Raw genomic sequence first — 17,988 nt, 5'->3', positions numbered from 1 at the left:
TATTTCTCACTTCCACTGTATAATCATAAGGGGTTTGATTTAGGTCATACCTGAATGGTCTAGTGGTTTTCCCTACTTTCTTCAATTTAAGTCTGAATTTTGCAAAAAGGAGTTCATGATCTGAGCCACAGTCAGCTCCCGGTCTTGTTTTTGCTGACTATACAGCTTCTCCATCTTTGGCTGCAAAGAATATAATCAATCTGATTTCGGTATTGTCCATCTGGTGATGTCCATGTGTAGAGTCTTCTCTTGTGTTGTTGGAAGAGGGTGTTTGCTATGACCAGTGTGTTCTCTTTCCAAAACTCTATTAGCCTTTGCCCTGCTTCATTCTGTACTCCAAGACCAAATTTGCCTGTTACTCCATGTGTTTCTTAACTTTCTACTTTTGCATTCCAGTCCCCAATAAGGAGTCCTTCTTATACCCCACCAATGAAAAATTCTCTGAATGGATGGTCATGTGGCCAGAGGTCTGGAATCTGGTAGTCTCACAGCTTTGAGAAGTTAGGCAGATACCAGGATGCCGTTTGGGCAATTTGGTCAGCCTCACAGATCACCGTGATTTATTCTTTGTTTGTGACCCCATGTGGGCCCTGTCACTAACCACTGGACCAAAAGAACAAGCAGTTAGGGCTAATATCCCTAGCCTTGCCTGTCCATTCAAGAGGCAGAAGGTAAAGAGTAAAATGGAAAGTTTATTGAGAAGAAAAGTACATGCAGAAAGGCACACTGGTGAGATCAGAGAGAATCTTGCCTTTGGGAAGTTTAAATCCTTTATAAGGGGACAGAGACATTACTTTGCCAACAAAGGGCTGTATAGTCAAACCTATGGTTTTTCCAGTAGTCATGTATGGATGTGAGAGTTGATCTATAAAGAAATCTGAGCACTGAAGAATTGATGCTTTTGAACTGTGGTGTTGGAGAAGACTCTTGAGAGTCCCTTGGACTGCAAGGAGATCCAACCAGTCCATCCTAAAGGAGATCAGTCCTGGGTGTTCATTGGAAGGACTGATGCTGAAGCTGAAGCTCCAATACTTTGGCCACCTGATTTGAAGAACTGACTCCTTGGAAAAGACCTTAATGTTGGGAAAGATTGAAGGTGGGAGGAGAAGGGGATGACAGAGGATGAGATGGTTGGATGGCATCGCTGATTCAATGAACATGAGTTAGAGCAAGCTCCAGGAGTTGGTGATGGACAGGGAGGCCTGGATGCTACAGTCCATGGGGTCACAAAGAGTCAGACACGATTGAGTGATTGAACTGAACTGAAGGAGGCAGAAAAAACTCCTTTCTGGGTCTTTGTCTTCCCTCAGGTCAATCATCTTGCTTTTTTCCCCCTTCCCCCTCTCCCCTGCTGGTAATTTGTCTCTGGACCTTCCTCTGGGGTGAGCACGCACATCTTAGCCAAGGTGGATCTTGAAGTGAAGGCTTCTGGGAGGAGCAGGACTCATGAAAGTGAAGTGAAAGTGAAAGTCACTCGGTCGTGTTGGACTCTTTGCAACCCCATGGAATTATCCTCTGACTTGGACTCCAAGGAGCGTTTCTGCACTGTGTAGGATCTGTGCTAATGCTGCTAAGTCACTTCAGTCGTGTCCAACTCTGTGCGACCCCATAGACGGCAGCCCACCAGGCTCCTCCGTCCCTGGGATTCTCCAGGCAAGAACACTGGAATGGGTTGCCATTTCCTTCTCCAATGCATGAAAGTGAAAAGTGAAAGTGAAGTCACTCAGTCGTGTCCGACCCGTGTCAGGACCCATCAGGGATGGGGTCCTGATGTTGTCCTCTTACATTGTTTCAAAGACAGACAGAAACTAGCGTCCCCATGACCTGCAGCGACCCCATGATCTGCAGCCTTCCAGGCTCCTCAATCCATGGGATTTTCCAGGCAAGAGTACTGGAGTGGGGTGCCATTGTCTTCTCTGGTAGGATCTGTAGTATCTCCCTTATCCTAAAAAGGAGTAAGGGGAGATCTCTTAATCCTTTGCTCACACAGGATTTTGCCTTCTCTTTGTCCTTTCCATGACTATTACAGTAAGGTGTTTACAAGAGAAAAAGACTGGCTATTTACCCTTATTCTACTGTTACTTCCATTTTGGATGGCAAACAGGAGGTTGGTTGTAAATTCCTCAGCTGTAGCCCACCTATCTCTTGCCTCAAGAAATGCAAAGAGAAGGCTGCTGCTGCTGCTAAGTCGCTTCAGTCGTGTCCGACTCTGTGCGACCCCATAGATGGCAGCCCACTAGGCTCCCCCGTCCCTGGGATTCTCCAGGCAAGAACACTGGAGTGGGTTGCCATTTCCTTCTCCAAATGGAGGCTGGCTGATTGTAAATGTCCAAGCTGAGCCCATTTATGTCCAACCTCAGGTCAACCAGTCACTGAGGATTTTCCCTAGGGCACTCTGAGATGGAATCTCAGAGAAAGCACCTCCCGTTGTAGTTTGAGCAGTTTGTGTCAGAAGTCTGCAGCACAAGCCAAAGAAAACAAAGCAAAGCAAACCAAATCTCGCTAGTGGAAAGTCACAGAAAACAAAGCGGATGGTGAAGAAATGCCCAGAAATTCAAAAACAAATGGCAAGACTGCCCCAGACAGGACTTCCAAGTCTCACTAAGCCTGTGACCCTTGTCCAAAGCAGCACCTTCCAAACGGGCCCCCCACTTCCACTGCATCCGTTTCCTCCAAAGAAAAATGTCAAGAGGCCTTGAGGTGTACCTTGGGGGACTTAAGAAAATGCTAGCAGGTGTCACGATGACGTACCAGACGCCCTCTCTGATCCTCCAATATTTAGTGTTTCTCGGAGTGGAAGTTAAGGTGGAGTGGACAAGAGAAGAAAAAGTGCTTTCAAGGCAAAGGAAGCCTTGGCAGCTGCAAAGAGCAGCTTCTGCCCTGTTCTCCACCACAGTCCTGGGTTCCCCAGTGAGTCGCCAGGCAGGCCGGAGCCCCTGGCTGTCTGTTAGGGCCACCTGCCAGCGACCAGATCATGGACAGGACCCCAGAATGGTTGCCAGCCAAAATCTTGTCTTTCTCTGCCCACTGAAGCCAAGTGAAAAATACAGAGAGCGAGTCTGGAGGAAATAGAAAGCTGGCTTCAATTCTCAGCCGGTGGAGAGGAGCACACAGCAGGCTCCTGCTTCAGGAACTGGGTGCCCCCCCCCACCCCGCCCCATGAGGAGTCCAGGGCTTATGTAACATGGGGGCTCGCACAGGAGATGTGGGGAACAAAGGGGATGGGGTCCTGATGTCTTCCTCTTGCATTGTTTCAAAGACAGACAGAAATTGGCGTCAGTAACCCAATGACTGAGTCTGGCGGTTAGGTGGTGGCCCTGAGACCTCCTTTCTGGTGTGTAGCTGCAAGGGGAAGGGTGCTGTAAGTGTTAACACCAGATAGGAGATGTATTTAGCACAGAGTCAAAGAAAGATAGGTGTGAATTGTAGCTCCTGCTGAGCTAGGGGGCAGAAAAGCAAACTTAGTTTCAGACATTCAGAGTCAGGAGCAGTTAAAGGAAAAAAAAAACTAGACATGTTCAGGCCTGTGCAGTGTTCTCTTTATCATCTTTGCTCTCAGGAAAGAGAAAAGCTCCTTCCTCTTTTTCTGCTTCTCACTGCAACCCTTTCTGCTCACAGCCACTTGACCTTTTCCTCTCCTTCTGCCTCGAACTCCAAACAAAGGAAGCTGTCTGCAAAGGAAGCCCACCAAGGCCAGAAAAGGGGAGAGGCCGGGCTCCCTGCCGTCCCCAGAGGAGGGGTGCAGGACGACAACAGAATCGGGCCTCCCCTCCCGGGCAGACTGCAAAGGGCCCCACTTTCTGAAGCAGCAGAAATCACCGCCGCCCTCCCTGTCCGCAGCGGTGGAGGCACAGGAGCCACCGCTTCCCTGACCTGAGGGCCGGCCCACAGCCGGCAGGGCTTCCGCCCGGCCGTGTGAGCATGAGTCATGTGTCTGCTGACAGCTCGGAATCAGCTGGAGGGGAACATGCCTTCCCTGCAGGCCTGCCTGGCAGCCCAGCTGGGTGTGCCAGGCCCTGGTGCTCGCAGCAACCCACGGCAACTTGCTCATTTTTCGATTATTTTCAGAGAAAACGTCAACTCCAAGGGTCCTGGGAGTCAACTTAAATGTGTGTGAGCTCTGTACAGGCCAAGGGTGTGGTGCAGCAATGAAATGACCCTGAGGCGCGGCCATGCAGCCCTGACGCTTCTCAAGTTGGTCATATGTATGCAGTGTGAACACTCGGTGTGCAGCTGGTCTCCTGGCACCAAAGCTTTGCTCTCAGCATCATCTAGTGATGAGTGTGATGCCACCAACATCTTGGCCTTGTCTGTGCACCGAAGCCAAACGAAAAATACAGAGACAGAGTTTGGAGGAGACGGAAAGGTGGCTTTAGTCCCCAGCCGGCAGAGGGGAGACTCAGCAGGCACATGTCCTCAGGAGCTGGAGCCCCCTCCATGAGGAGTCTGGGGGGATCATACAGATGAGGGCGCGTGGTCAGGGGGCAGTGATGAAAATCAGTGGCGTAAGGATCTTGTGTTCTTCCTCCTCTGGCGTTGTTTCTTGCAGGGTCATGGGCTGGTGTCAGGTAGCAGGGGATTGGGTCTGGCAACCCAGTAGCTGGATCCATTGGCTTTTGTGTATTGTACCATGGCCTTCCTTCTGTAATTCAAAAAGAGAAAAACTGGGCAGGGAGGTCTGAGACGAGTGTGCCAGATAAATGCAAAGTACCAGATAAAGGAGAGTACCACGTACAGGACGCAATTAGCATGGAGTCAAAGGATGGTGGGTGTAAATGTAGCTCAAGCACAGTTACAGTCCACAGACCAGGAACCTTTAATCCACCTGCAACGCGGGAGAGCTGGGTCGGGAGACTCCCAGGGACAGAGGAGCCTGGCGGGCTACAGTCCATAGGGCCGCAAAGTCAGACACGACTGAGCTATTAAGCACTTACAACAAAGTAAAGACTAGGAGTGATCAGGCCTGCGGACTCTTCTCTGTATCTTCTTTGTTCTCAGGAAAAAAATAAAGTCATTTCTCCCTTTTTTTTTCCTTTTCACTGCAACAAATTCCCGCCCTCCCCCCAACCCCCGCTCGCCCGTGTCAGTTTATTCGCTCTGTATCAGTAGAGGAAGGGAAATAGGGGTGGTTCTTGTCCAGCTGAGGACAAAATCTTAGTTTTGTTCTGTTTGACAATCACCAGTTGTCCAGCTCAGAGGCCCTCATGGGTGTCCCGGAGCTTTATTAAGGGGCCCGAGGGTGACTTTTCTGATTATTCCTGCAGGATCTGTTCTGAGGAGGGCTGTAGTCTCTCTCACACGCTAGTAAAGTAATGCTCAAAATTCTCCAAGCCAGGCTTCAGCAATATGTGAACCGTGAACTTCCTGATGTTCAAGCTGGTTTTAGAAAAGGCAGAGGAACCCGAGATCAAATTGCCAACATACGCTGGATCATGGAAAAAGCAAGAGAGTTCCAGAAAAACATCTATTTCTGCTTTATTGACTATGCCAAAGCCTTTGACTGTGTGGATCACAATAAACTGTGGAAAATTCTGGAAGAGATGGGAATATCAGACCACCTGATCTGCCTCTTGAGAAATTTGTATGCAGGTCAGGAAGCAACAGTTAGAACTGGACATGGAACAACAGACTGGTTCCAAATAGGAAAAGGAGTACGTCAAGGCTGTATATTGTCACCCTGTTTATTTAACTTATATGCAGAGTAGATCATGAGAAACGCTGGGCTGGAAGAAACACAAGCTGGAATCAAGATTGCCGGGAGAAATATCAATAACCTCAGATATGCAGATGACACCACCCTTATGGCAGAAAGTGAAGAGGAACTCAAAAGCCTCTTGATGAAAGTGAAAGTGGAGAGTGAAAAAGTTGGCTTAAAGCTCAACATTCAGAAAACGAAGATCATGGCATCTGGTCCCATCACTTCATGGGAAATAGATGGAGAAACAGTGGAAACAGTGTCAGACTTTATTTTTCTGGGCTCCAAAATCACTGCAGATGGTGACTGCAGCCATGAAATTAAAAGACGCTTACTCCTTGGAAGGAAAGTTATGACCAACCTAGATAGCATATTGAAAAGCAGAGACATTACTTTGCCAACAAAGATTCATCTAGTCAAGGCTATGGTTTTTCCTGTGGTCATGTATGGATGTGAGAGTTGGACTGTGAAGAAGGCTGAGCACCGAAGAATTGATGCTTTTGAACTGTGGTGTTGGAGAAGACTCTTGAGAGTCCCTTGGACTGCAAGGAGATCCAACCAGTCCATTCTGAAGGAGATCAGCCCTGGGATTTCTTTGGAAGGAATGATGCTAAAGCTGAAACTCCAGTACTTTGGCCACCTCATGTGAAGAGTTGACTCATTGGAAAAGACTCTGATGCTGGGAGGGACTGGGGGCAAGAGGAGAAGGGGACGACAGAGGATGAGATGGCTGGATGGCATCACTGACTGGATAGATGTGAGTCTGAGTGAACTCCGGGAGTTGGTGATGGACAGGGAGGCCTGGCGTGCTGCGATTCATGGGGTCCCAAAGAGTCGGACATGACTGAGCGACTGATCTGATCTGAAACCTGTTGTCATCTGGAGGAGATAAAACTTAACAAGTAATTTACAAAACAGAGGCCAAATATCAGTAAAAGAATTATTTTAACTCGGGGTCAAAGAAGGAGTAAGAATCAAGTTACATTTGATGACAGTTTTGATGGTGGTGTACTTTGGGTCAGTGCTTGGGTGTGGACATCAATGGGGCTATTGGACATTCAGTTCAGTTCAGTTCAGTTCAGTCACTCAGTCACGTCTGACTCTTTGTGACCCCATGGACTGCAGCACGCCAGGCCTCCCTGTCCATCACCAACTCCCCGAGCTTACTCAAACTCATGTCCATTGAGTCGGTGATGCCATCCAACCATCTCATCTTCGGCGTCCCCTTCTCCTCTCGCCTTCAATCTTTCCTAGCATCAGGGTCTTTTCAAATGAGTTAGGTCTTCGCATCACGTGGCCAAAGTATTGGAGTTTCAGCTTCAACATCAGTTCTTCCAATGAATATTCAGGACTGATTTCCTTTAGGATGGACTGGTTGGATGTCCTTGCAGTCCAAGGGACTCTCAAGAGTCTGCTCTAACACCACAGTTCAAAAGCATCAATTCTTTGGTGCTCAGCCTTCTTTATGGTCCAACTCTAACATCCATACATGACCACTGGAAAAACCATAACTTCAACTAGATGGACCTTTGTTGGCAAAGTAATGTCTCTGCTTTTTAATATGTTGTCTAGGTTGGTCATAACTTTTCTTCCAAAGAGCAAGTGTCTTTTAATTTCATGGCTGCAGTCACCATCTGCAGTGATTTTGGAGCCCAAGAAAATAAAGTCTCTCACTGTTTCCACTGTTTTCCCATTTGCCGTGAAGTGTGAAAGGGGACTAGGTCCATGATCTTAGTTTTTTGAATGTTGAGCTTTAAGCCAGCTTTTTCATTCTCCTCTTTCACTTTCATCAAGAGGCTTTTTACTTCCTTTTCGAGTTCTGCCATAAGGGTGGTGTCATCTGCATATCTGAGGTTATTGGTATTTCTCACAGCAATCTTGATTCCAGCTTGTGCTTCATCCAGTCCATTACACTTGTGTTTTTTTCTTCTTGTCAACATATGATCTTAAGCAATTTCATTTTCTAAGCATATAATGGTGACAAGAAGAGACTTTTTAAAAAGTAAAGTTTAATCACCTGCTGCTAGCTGACTTTGTTTTTAGAATGGCTGATGGTATCCTAACTCTGACACAGCTCAGGAAACTCAAGTTCTTAAAATACAAGGACTTGTCTGCAATCACACAATATTGTCTCCTAGGCACCATTTCCCTGGGTGTCAGAGCCACAGCTACTCTATTCTAACTTCAATTGAAATTTTCCTTAATAGCCAAAGCATCTGTCAGCGTCAGTGATGTTAATGTTTCTCTAGGTACGAGAAGAGACAAGAATCAGGGCTCATAGAAATCTCCTCCCCGAAGTGTCTAACTATCTAAAGGCCTGTTTTGCCAGTTTTTTTCAGAGCAGAGAGTGCCTCATTCCTGGTCTCCACCATGAACTCTTTTCAGAGGGTGTTGAAGGTCAGCAGCTGCAATGGCCATGATTTCATCTTTGTAGAGGTAGATGGCAAGTGCCAATTTCCAGTTGGCAGAGCCCCTTCAGGGTCATGAAGCTGGCCGTGGTTTGGGAGCAGTACATGACCATTTTGTCCCACGGTCCTAGGAATGTTCATTCCCAGGTCTTGTGAAGATTTCTTTAACAGGCCATTCAATGTGCTGTTACTGGACTGGACCATAAAACAGTATTCAGAATTCTCTGGATTACTTGTACTTACTTGTCTCTTATGGTCCAGGAAAATATTCCCTTTTGTTGCTTCTTCCCATATCCAGAGTTACAACGTTACAATCAAAGATCTTATACAGAAGTACATATCTGATCAAGTCATCATCATTTTTGTTGGAGGCCTGTTTACACACTTGGAACTATAACAACAGTCTTATAAAATAGGATATAAGTAATACAGCTAGTAACATTGACAAAGTCATAGTGTAGTGGGGAAACAAAAGCACAAACTTTGGAAACAGAGCAAATTAAAACAATGATTAGTGTATCTCGTAATCTGTCTGTAGTAAACCATCAAATCCAAAGGAGAGCCATCTGGAGAAGCTAAATTCTGTCAGGGTCAGATAGAAAAAGATAAATGTTTCATCTTTGTTTATAGAGTAATACTTTATTAACTTGTTGTAGGTCATAGCATAAGAGAAAAAGTTTTTTTGAAGAACGAAGATTTAAGTTAGGGTATTCTCCAAAGTCATAAAGTTAGAAAAAGTATTCATCATATTCATATAAACTATATTCATTCTGTCCCATGTAACTGATTCCGATTGATCTGCATGCAGTAATCAGGTTTTCCATCAGAATGTTGTCATTTTTTACCCAGTTCAGTGGCATTGTCTAAAGGCCATCAGAAACTTACATTTGTTTAAAAGATTCTTTTTATGAGTCTTCTTGAAAATCTTCATTTTGTAAAAACTATAAAATTATGACTGTCTATAAAGGACAAAACTTGAAATAGAGTGATTGAAGATTCGAGTACAGTACAGTTAGCAGAAAACTTGGATGTTTTTGCAACATAAAATATTTTAGGATAATCACTAGGATTATGACTGATAACATTTTATCAGGACGTATCAGATGTTAGAGACTACATATAAATTCTGAAATATCTATATTAATGACATTTATCCATACACTATAGTTTATAGTTTACCTCAAGTTGTCTGACAGTTTCTGAATTAAAAATACCGAATGTACAGTTGGACATTCCTCTCTGAGATGTCTCAGGGTTTTTTTGATGCATCCATCCCAGAGTCAGGTGGAGGCTAAAAGAGCTTTAGTTAGATTTTGGTATTTGGGAAGTTTGTTAGAAACGTCAAAAAGGTTTTGGAACAATACAGGATCATAGGTCATTGAAACAACACTTATTTAACCAAAGTCACAAGACAAAGAAAACAAACTCGGATCACTTAAGGGCACAGAAACTCACATGATCTGTTATCAAAAAAGAGCACTTCCTACACAGAAAGAAACTAATTCTAGTCTTGCAGTAGCTTACTGAGCAAAATCTAAACTTAGTTAATCCTGATTATACATAAAGATTTTTCCGCAGTCTCTCATCAGTGTCTGTATCCAGATCAGCCTCTCATTTCCCATCTAAATAAAACCAAGCAGCTCACAGTGTTCTTTTTCCTTAATAAAATGTAATTCCATTCCTCATGTCGTTTTTTACTAAAATCATATATTTTACTTTCTTACCGTATACTGAAATGTTTGTTATTTCATTTGCTTTAATTGCATGTTTAAATTAGGATCCTTAATTACTGAACACCTTAATTTTTAGTAAAAACTAAGAAATAAGCAATTATGAACTGTCTTTTATATTGGCATTTTATGGACAGGTGAGCATGAATACTAGTGATAATTTCCAAAAATACTTGGTTTTTTATAGAGAACATCTCAGGGTGACAGCAAACATTTTTGTTAGTATTTTGAAATATGTTTATAGTTTTTATACTACCTTTAATATTTCTAAATACATTTTTGTTAATATTTTAACATACCTTTATAAAGCTATGACAAACCTAGCAGTAGTAGTTAAGTTGCTCAGTCGTGTCTGACTCCTGCGACCCCATGGACTGTAGCCCGCCAGGCTCCTCTGTCCACGGGATTCTCCAGGCAAGAATACTGGAGTGGATTGCCATTTCCTTCTCCAGGGGATCTTCCCAACCCAGGAATCGAACCCAGGTCTCCTGCATTTCAGGCAGATTCTTTACCGACTGAGCTATGAGGGAAGCCCTATGACAAACCTAGACAGCATATTAAAAAGCAGAGACATCACTTTGCTGAGAAAGGTCCGTATAGTCAAATCTATGGTTTTTCCAGTGGTCATGTATGGATGTGAGAGTTGAGCCATAAAGAACACTGAGTGCTGAAGAATTGATGCTTTTGAACTGTGGTGTTGGAGAAGACTCTTGAGAGTCCCTTGGACTGCAAGGAGATCCAGCCAGTCCATCCTAAAGGAAATCAGTCCTGAATATACATTGGAAGGACTGATGCTGAAGCTGAACCTCCAATACTCTGGCCACCTGATGTGAAGAGCCAACTCATTAGAAAAGACCCTGATGCTGGGAAAGATTGAGGGCAGGAGAAGGGGATGACAGAGGATGAGATGGTTGGATGGCATCACTGACTCAATGGACATGAGTTTGAGCAAGCACTGGGAGTTGTTGAAGGACAGGGAGGCCTGGGTGCTGCAGTCCATGGGGTTGCAAAGAGTCAGACATGACTGAAGAACAATGACAAATACCTTTTTTTTTTTTTTTTAAGTAATTGATGTCTCAGTGTTTTTTAGCTATTTAATAAACTTTTATCATTTAATTTAAATTAATACAACTTTATAACTTTAAGTTACCAAATACCTGGAAAGATTGTTACCGAGTCCAAGCTCCTTCTGCTTGCTGCAGGTCAGGTCAATGAATCTGAGAGACGAGGTGTTGAGGCAAGGAAGAGACTCTAATTGGGGAGCTGGCCGACTGAGAAGATGGCAGGCTGGTGCCTCAAAATAACCTTCTTACTGTGGTCTGGATGCCAGTTTCTTTTATAGACCAGAAAGAAAGAAGCAATAAGGATCTAAAGTCAAAGGGCAAACTAGAGAGGGAGAGGCAGGGCAAAGTGAAAGGGTGTTCAGTCTTGTGAAACATCCCCAAGGGAATGGCCAGCCTTCAGAAGGGGGGTGTTAATCTCTTCTGTTCACAGGTGGGCAGGAACAAACTCTCTGAGAGCTGAACAAAGGCGCTTTAGTTTACAGTCAAGCAGAGGGGCAGGGTCCTCTGGGCAAGCCATTGAGTATGATTACTGTAATAAAAGCAACAAAAAAGCAAGTCAATGAAACAGTTTCCAACATGGAGTCAGAATTGACTTTCTCCCCTGCAACCAGATCATTTTAAGTAGACATTTCAAGAATATCATTTTAAAGAGTTTATTCCAAAGCTCTTATCTCATTTACATTTAAAGTTTTATTATATGAAGTTATTTTCCTTGTAACAAATAAAATATTTATTAAGCCTAGGTACAATAAAATATTATACTTAATTTTGTGACTCTTAACCATATGTCAATTAGATCAGTAAACTTTAATACCAGGTATCAACTTTATATGGAATATTTTCCAGTTCCTGTGAATCTGGAATCAGCCATTTACGCTGGTTTCTTTATATTTAATTTGTAAGCGATCACTTCTCAATTTAATAGAGTTTTTTATGCATTTAATTTTGATAATGCTTTCCAAAGGTAGAGATCTCTCATATGTGTAATGTATACACAAGCAGGCAAAACTAGAGATCTCAGGGCTTTACATTAAAAATAAAGACTTAGTTATGAACCAGATATTGTATTATAAGTTTACTAGTTTACAAAGAATGGTTGAAATACATTAAAATTGCTTGTTCAGATGACTGAGGCTTATTATCTTTTTAAAGGTTTTGTGGTGACCCAAGGAGGAAAGAGCAGATGAAACCAAGGAGGGTCTTGGAAGCAGGAGTGGAAAGACCAGACCCGTGTTGTCCCTCCCGCCCCTATGCTGTAACTGTTATTAGATCTCAGGTCCTCCTGACCGGTGGAACCTGTCTCCCCCCCTACCCCACAGGGAGAAGGCATTTGCCTTACTCTTCCCCACCCAGTATAAGTGCCTCATCCAATCAGCAAACGACCTGCAAGACCCCTGTCCCACGCCTTGTACCCTGGCTATAAAAGTGGACTAAGGACCCCGATCGACATCGGCTCTCCCTTGAGCTGGCCCACTGTTCCAACAGGGTCTCCCACTCTAAAACTTGACTTCCTTCTTATTCTGTCTCATGTCTGGAAATTCTTTTCCAACCCGCGCCCGGACCACGACAGGTTTGGCTGAGGGAGCAATTCCAGCGGTTTGAATTTTATACTTGTCACTTTTTTTCCCCCTTGGTTTTAGGTCTTGTCTGATTGAGTTAATCAGGCTCAGTCTCAGGTCCTTGTGGCCTGTATTTATATTTTGGTTTTAAGATTTCCAAGAGAAAGTTGTTTGTAGTTCCCCAAAGAACTGGTCTGTCACCTGAAAGATTTTATCAGTGACAAGATTTCTAATTAGACTGAAATTTATTTTATGAGTTTTATGTTTTATGATTTTAGAGTTTATCATATCGTCAAAGGTTTGTATGAGGCATTTAGCAAAGACCTTTTCTCTGAGTTACAAATTAAGCGCAAAACAATGTCATTATTTTTATTTTTATGAGCCCTTGAATGTTGGTTTACAATTGTTTCCAGGTAGTTCCACCGTATGGTGGAGACTCGCCCAAACCTGACTTCCAAGTCCCACCCGACCTGCCCCAAAGCAGTACTTTCCATCAGGATCTCCTTTTTCAAGAAGACCCCTAAACTGAACCCTAGTCCCCTTAGGCGGTGGTCAGAGGTCAAGGTGCAGCTCCAGCACTCACCACAGGTGCTGGGAGAGTCTTGACTTCCTTAGCCCGGTAATTGGCTCCACTGTCTTTTGTGTTACTGCCCTGAGGCCTGCTTTCTGTAATGCAAAAAGGACAAACTACAATGCGTGGTCTGTGCGGAGAGCGCTGAAAGGTGAGCACCAGATATTGGATATCATCAGCATAGAGGCGAAGCCTCATAGGTGCTTATGCAGAGTTAGGGGGCAAAAAAGCAAACTTAGTTACAGTCTACAGGTTAGGAACAAAGTGAAAGCTAGTGAAAGCTTTTCATTACTGAAAGCTAGTGAAAGCGATCAGGCCTGCTCTCTTCTCTCCATCTGCTTTGTTCTCAAGAAAGAAAAGCAAAGCCCGTTCCTCTGTTGTCTTTTCTCTGCGACAGGTGAGTGGAACGAGGCCTTGAGAGATGAGACCTGGATGAGGTGGGATTCGTGTGTTTCAGAGAAGGGTCCTGTTTCAGGTTGGATTGCCCATCCCCAAATAGACACGGTGGGTCCTAACCCCAGCCCCTCAGAATGTGACCTGATTTCAAAACAGGGTCTTTATAGTGGTCATCAGGTTAAAATGAAGTCTGGGGGGGGTGGTCCTAATGGACTGTGATGGGTGCCCTTATGGAAAGGGGGGTCTGGGCCCAGTGCAGGGGGAGGGGGGACGCAGGGGAAATGCTGGTGGGGACCAGGGGCCGCTGCCACCACCAGAGGGAAGCCGGGAGCAGACCTGCCCGAGCCTTCCCAGGGGACTTGGTCTCCAGATCTGTGAGAAAACAAGCCCCTGTTGCTCTAGGCTGCCCAAGATGTGGTGCTGGGTTACGGAGGCCCCAGGACGCTGACATGACCCCAAATCGAGAGGGACCAAGTCGTGAGTCAGGCAGGCGAGCTCATGCTGGTGTCCCAGCAGGCACCTGTCAGTGGACCAGACACAGTTTCTCTGTGCTGCTTCCACATATACAACTATATGTACACATTCTGAGTAGAGTCACAGCTGCAGACAGAGGTGTAGTCATGGGCACACAGTGGCTGCACCCTTGCCCCAGCTCCAGCGGATGCAGCAGACTCCCAGGGGCTGGGGGCTTAATCCCCCAATGTTTATTTCTCACACTCTGCAGACTGGACGATCAGCTCCGTGTCTGCTGAGGACAGATGGATTCCCCCCAGCTCCATCGGTGGCATCTTTTCCCTGTGTCCTCACCTGGCATCAGAGCCTGGATGCCATCCGGAGGTTCCACCCTTGTGACCTCCCCCCATGGCCCTCCCAGCACCTACCCCCACTGGGGGTTAGGGTCCGCGTGTGAGCTGGGCACGCGCCCACCCTCTGGAGCAGGTTGTTTACAGGACGAACCGGCTGAGGTGTGTCGTCTTCTCTGTTGAGACAGCCAGAGAGTGGGTTGGAAAAGAATTTCTAGACAGAGCATTTCAGAAGGGAGTGAGTTTATTAAGAACAAAGGGCAGATAAAGTGGACTCTGCGAGTGCAGTGGGCCAACCTCCTGACAGACTGGGCAGAGCTGACAGTTTTCTTAGCTTAATAGTTAGTTTTGAAGCCTTAAGACAAAATAAGGCTGGAAGGCTGGCCTTAGGTGATTGGCTGGGGCACTGTGGGATGTTTTCTAGAGTGGGCATCTTTGCGTAATTGGGAGTCAGGAAGTTTGTTAGCAATGATTAGGGGGCTTTTGACAACAATTACAAAAGGGCTCTGTCAGCTTGGGAGGTGACCTTGGCTCTGGGTTCTGTTTCTGTGGCTGGTGCCAGGCGCACCTGTGGCCTTGGGGCAGGACTCCACATCCTCCTGGACCAGGAGCTTCTGGGATGGAGCAGAGATGCCGCATCGTCACTGCTCGTCCCACCCCAGAGACGACCTTGCTGAACACAGAGGACAGCGAGTGAGGCTCTGCGACGTGGGTTCCAGGGCCGCTGGGCTCACACGGAAACCCCCACAACACGCCCCTGTGCCCGGGGCCAGCCCGGCACCTGCCCTCACATCCCGCACAGCGGCCGTGGTCAGGCCCTGAGATGCTTCAGCCTCGTTCTTGACAAAATAACAGACAAGACTATGCAAACTTCTGTACAGAGGTCACAGTTTAAACCGTGCCTCCCATGGCTGAGCTCAGGCTGGCCTAAACAGAAGTCTCTCTCTGGGATTCATCCAGGCAGCCCCTGGCCTCCCCGACCCGTCAGGTCCCCAGAGGTGCCGCAAGTCCTCAAGTCACCCCACTTTCCCAGCTGCACCCCAATTCCAGCCCAGCCTCGGGTGCCCCTGAGTCCGCCCCTGCTTCCTGCCAGTTGCCCTTGGTAAGTTAGCATCTGTTGCCACAGTGGTCGTTCGGAAGCTAAGTGGAAGCCTGTATTTGAGACGATGGTGTTGGTGTCTGAGCAGCGCCTGCTCAGCGATGACCCCTTGTCTCAGCGGCTCATAGGCTTTAATTCCCAGCAAGAATGTCGAGGTGGCTTGACTTGAATTTACAAGTCGTGTTTCAGCAGGAGACGTGAGGACAGAAGCTCCGCAGACCTTATTTGTTCCTCTTTTCAATTAATTTTTAATTATGCACTTCACTTAAGAACTTAATTACTTCAACAGTAAGCCTCAGTTCTTAGCATAGTACAAACAAGACTGGGTACCCAAGCATCCACGAAGGAGAATAAGAGTAAGAATAGCCACACTTCCCAGCGCGGACTGGCCGCTGCTGGCCTGAGGGCCTCGGTCACCTAGGAGATGACCTTGACCATCCCACTGGGCCCTGTGACCATCCCACTGGGCCCTGTGACCATCCTCCTGGGCCCTGGACACCCAGGTGTCCAGCGAGCAGGTCAGCGCTTCAGGCCCTGGACACAGGACTGCTGGGGGCAGCTCAGGAGCCAGCTCTTTACCAACCGGCCAGGGGGTACTTAAATGACCCTGACCCAGGAAAGCCACGCTGGTGCAGCCGGCTGCAGGTCTGGGTGGCAGGGACAATTACTAGCTGCGTTTTATTAAAGAAGTAGAGACAGAGAGTAAACCTCACCCCATGCCTTAAATTTAGCAGAAAGTTCAAAGCGTTCTTGCTCTCGTTGTTTCGCACTTGGGTCTTTTTGTTGTTAGTTTTTCACAGGGTTGAAAGAACTGAGCGTCCACCTGAAAATGTAGGTGTGAACTCTGGCAAACTGCCTCAAATGTGCCCTGGGATTGTTCTGTGCAGGTCAGACAGGCAGCCCGGGAGGTGCTGTGGTGGCGGAGGACAGCTGTGTTCGCACAGCCCACAGACAGGAGGTGGGCCCCCCACGGGGTCACGCGGGGAGACAGAAGGAATGGGGACCTTTATGGTGGTCCTCCTGGGAAAGGCAGGGCGGGCAGGGGGCTGGCCCGGTTAGGGATTGCTGAGTCTGAACCACTTAGGCTGGATCTGGGCTCCGGGCAGGGCCCCCCGCAGTCTGACATGTCTGTCCTGGCTGATTAGGGCGCCTGTCTGGGAAGCTAGTGTCATGGGAGAGCCGGATGGAGCGGGTGGGGGTGCTGTGTAGTTTATACGTGGTCTCCTCAGTCTGGGAGGGGCGGTCCTTCCTGGTCAGACACGCCCCAAGGTATCAAAGCATTATAAATACAGAAAATAAAAAACATCCTTAACACACAAACATAGCTTTAAACCAAGACTTATTTTCTCAACCGAGAATACATTCTGTTTTATCGCAATATCTCTTCTCCCTTCGGAATGGACCATGATTAACTGAAATGGCCATGGTTACTTGTTCACTTGGAGCACATACTAAAAAAATGCTTGGACTTCCCTGGTGTCCAGTGGTTCAGAATCCACCTGTTAATGCAGGGGACATGGCTTCGATCCCTGGCAAAGGAAGATTTCACATGCCACAGAGCAACTAAGCCCATGCACCGCAACTACTGAAGCCTGAGTGTCTAGAGCCCGTGCTCTGCAAAAGAGAAGCCACCGCAGTGAGAAGGCTGTACACTGCAGCTAGAAAAAGCCCACACGGCAATGGAGCCATAAAGAAATAAATAAGTTTAAAAATGCTTATGAAACAAACTTGATAAAAAGCATTATCTGTATGGGTGTTGTTGCTTTCTATGATACGGTGACTGCCCTAAGCTTAGGCCCTATGTCTTCTCTTGATGCTTGTAAACACAAGTTCAAACCGTCCTGTTATTTTCTTAAGTGAAAGTAAAAACCACTCAGTCGTGTCCGACTCTTTGCCACCCCATGAACTATTCCTTGGAATCCTCCAGGCCAGAACACTGGAGTGAGTAGCCTTTCCCTTCCCCAGGGGATGTTCCCGACCCAGGAATCGAACTGGGGTCTCCTACATTGCAGGCGGATTCTTTACCAGCTGAGCTATCAGGAAAGCCCTTTTTCTTAAGTGAATTGTGTACTGACAGGAAAGATTGCTCCCAGGTGCTTGGAGGTTGGAAGCTCATTGATTTTCATAGTTAATATTTATTGGTAGAAAAGAACAGAAGACCAGTTGGCAGTGTCCAGACATAAAGCTACTCTGTCTGCAGATTTTTGGTTTTTTTTTAGTTTATTTTATTCTTTTAAAAAAACTTTGTTTATTTTTGGCTGCCTCTGTGTCACTGTGTGGGCTTTTCTCTGGTTGTGGGGAGCGGGGATGCTTTCCAGTAGCGCTGGGCGGGCTTCTCGTTGCCGTGGCTTCTCTGGTTGCGGGGCATGGGCTCCAGGGCACGCGGGCCCAGGGCTTGGGGCGTGTGGGCTTTGTTGCTCCGTGGCATGTGGGATCTTCCCGGATCAGGGATATAACCCGTGTTCCCGAGTTGGCAGGCAGATTCTCATCCACTGAGCCACAAAGGAAGCCCTGTCTGCAGTCTTGTTTGGGAAACGTGACTCAGGTCAGCGTGTGTCATTTCACCCCAACCTGGTGAGTCCTCCCTGGTAGAGAAGGCAGAAGCAGCCCCTCTCGGACCATCTAGAGGCTTCGTCCTCCGTCCTGCTGCTTGTCTTTATCCT

At 46.5% G+C, this 17,988-nt stretch overlaps 1 protein-coding gene across 1 annotated transcript in view; it reads left to right on the top strand.

Annotated features, from left to right (window-relative positions):
- CLN8 (CLN8 transmembrane ER and ERGIC protein) overlaps positions 1 to 17,988 on the top strand; it is a 58,031-nt gene that overhangs the window by 22,079 nt on the left and 17,964 nt on the right. The window lies entirely within an intron of this gene.

This window comes from Bubalus bubalis, chromosome 1 (genome assembly GCF_019923935.1).
Source record: "Bubalus bubalis isolate 160015118507 breed Murrah chromosome 1, NDDB_SH_1, whole genome shotgun sequence".
Taxonomy (NCBI): domain Eukaryota; kingdom Metazoa; phylum Chordata; class Mammalia; order Artiodactyla; family Bovidae; genus Bubalus; species Bubalus bubalis.
This window is presented reverse-complemented; position numbering and strand designations above follow the sequence as displayed.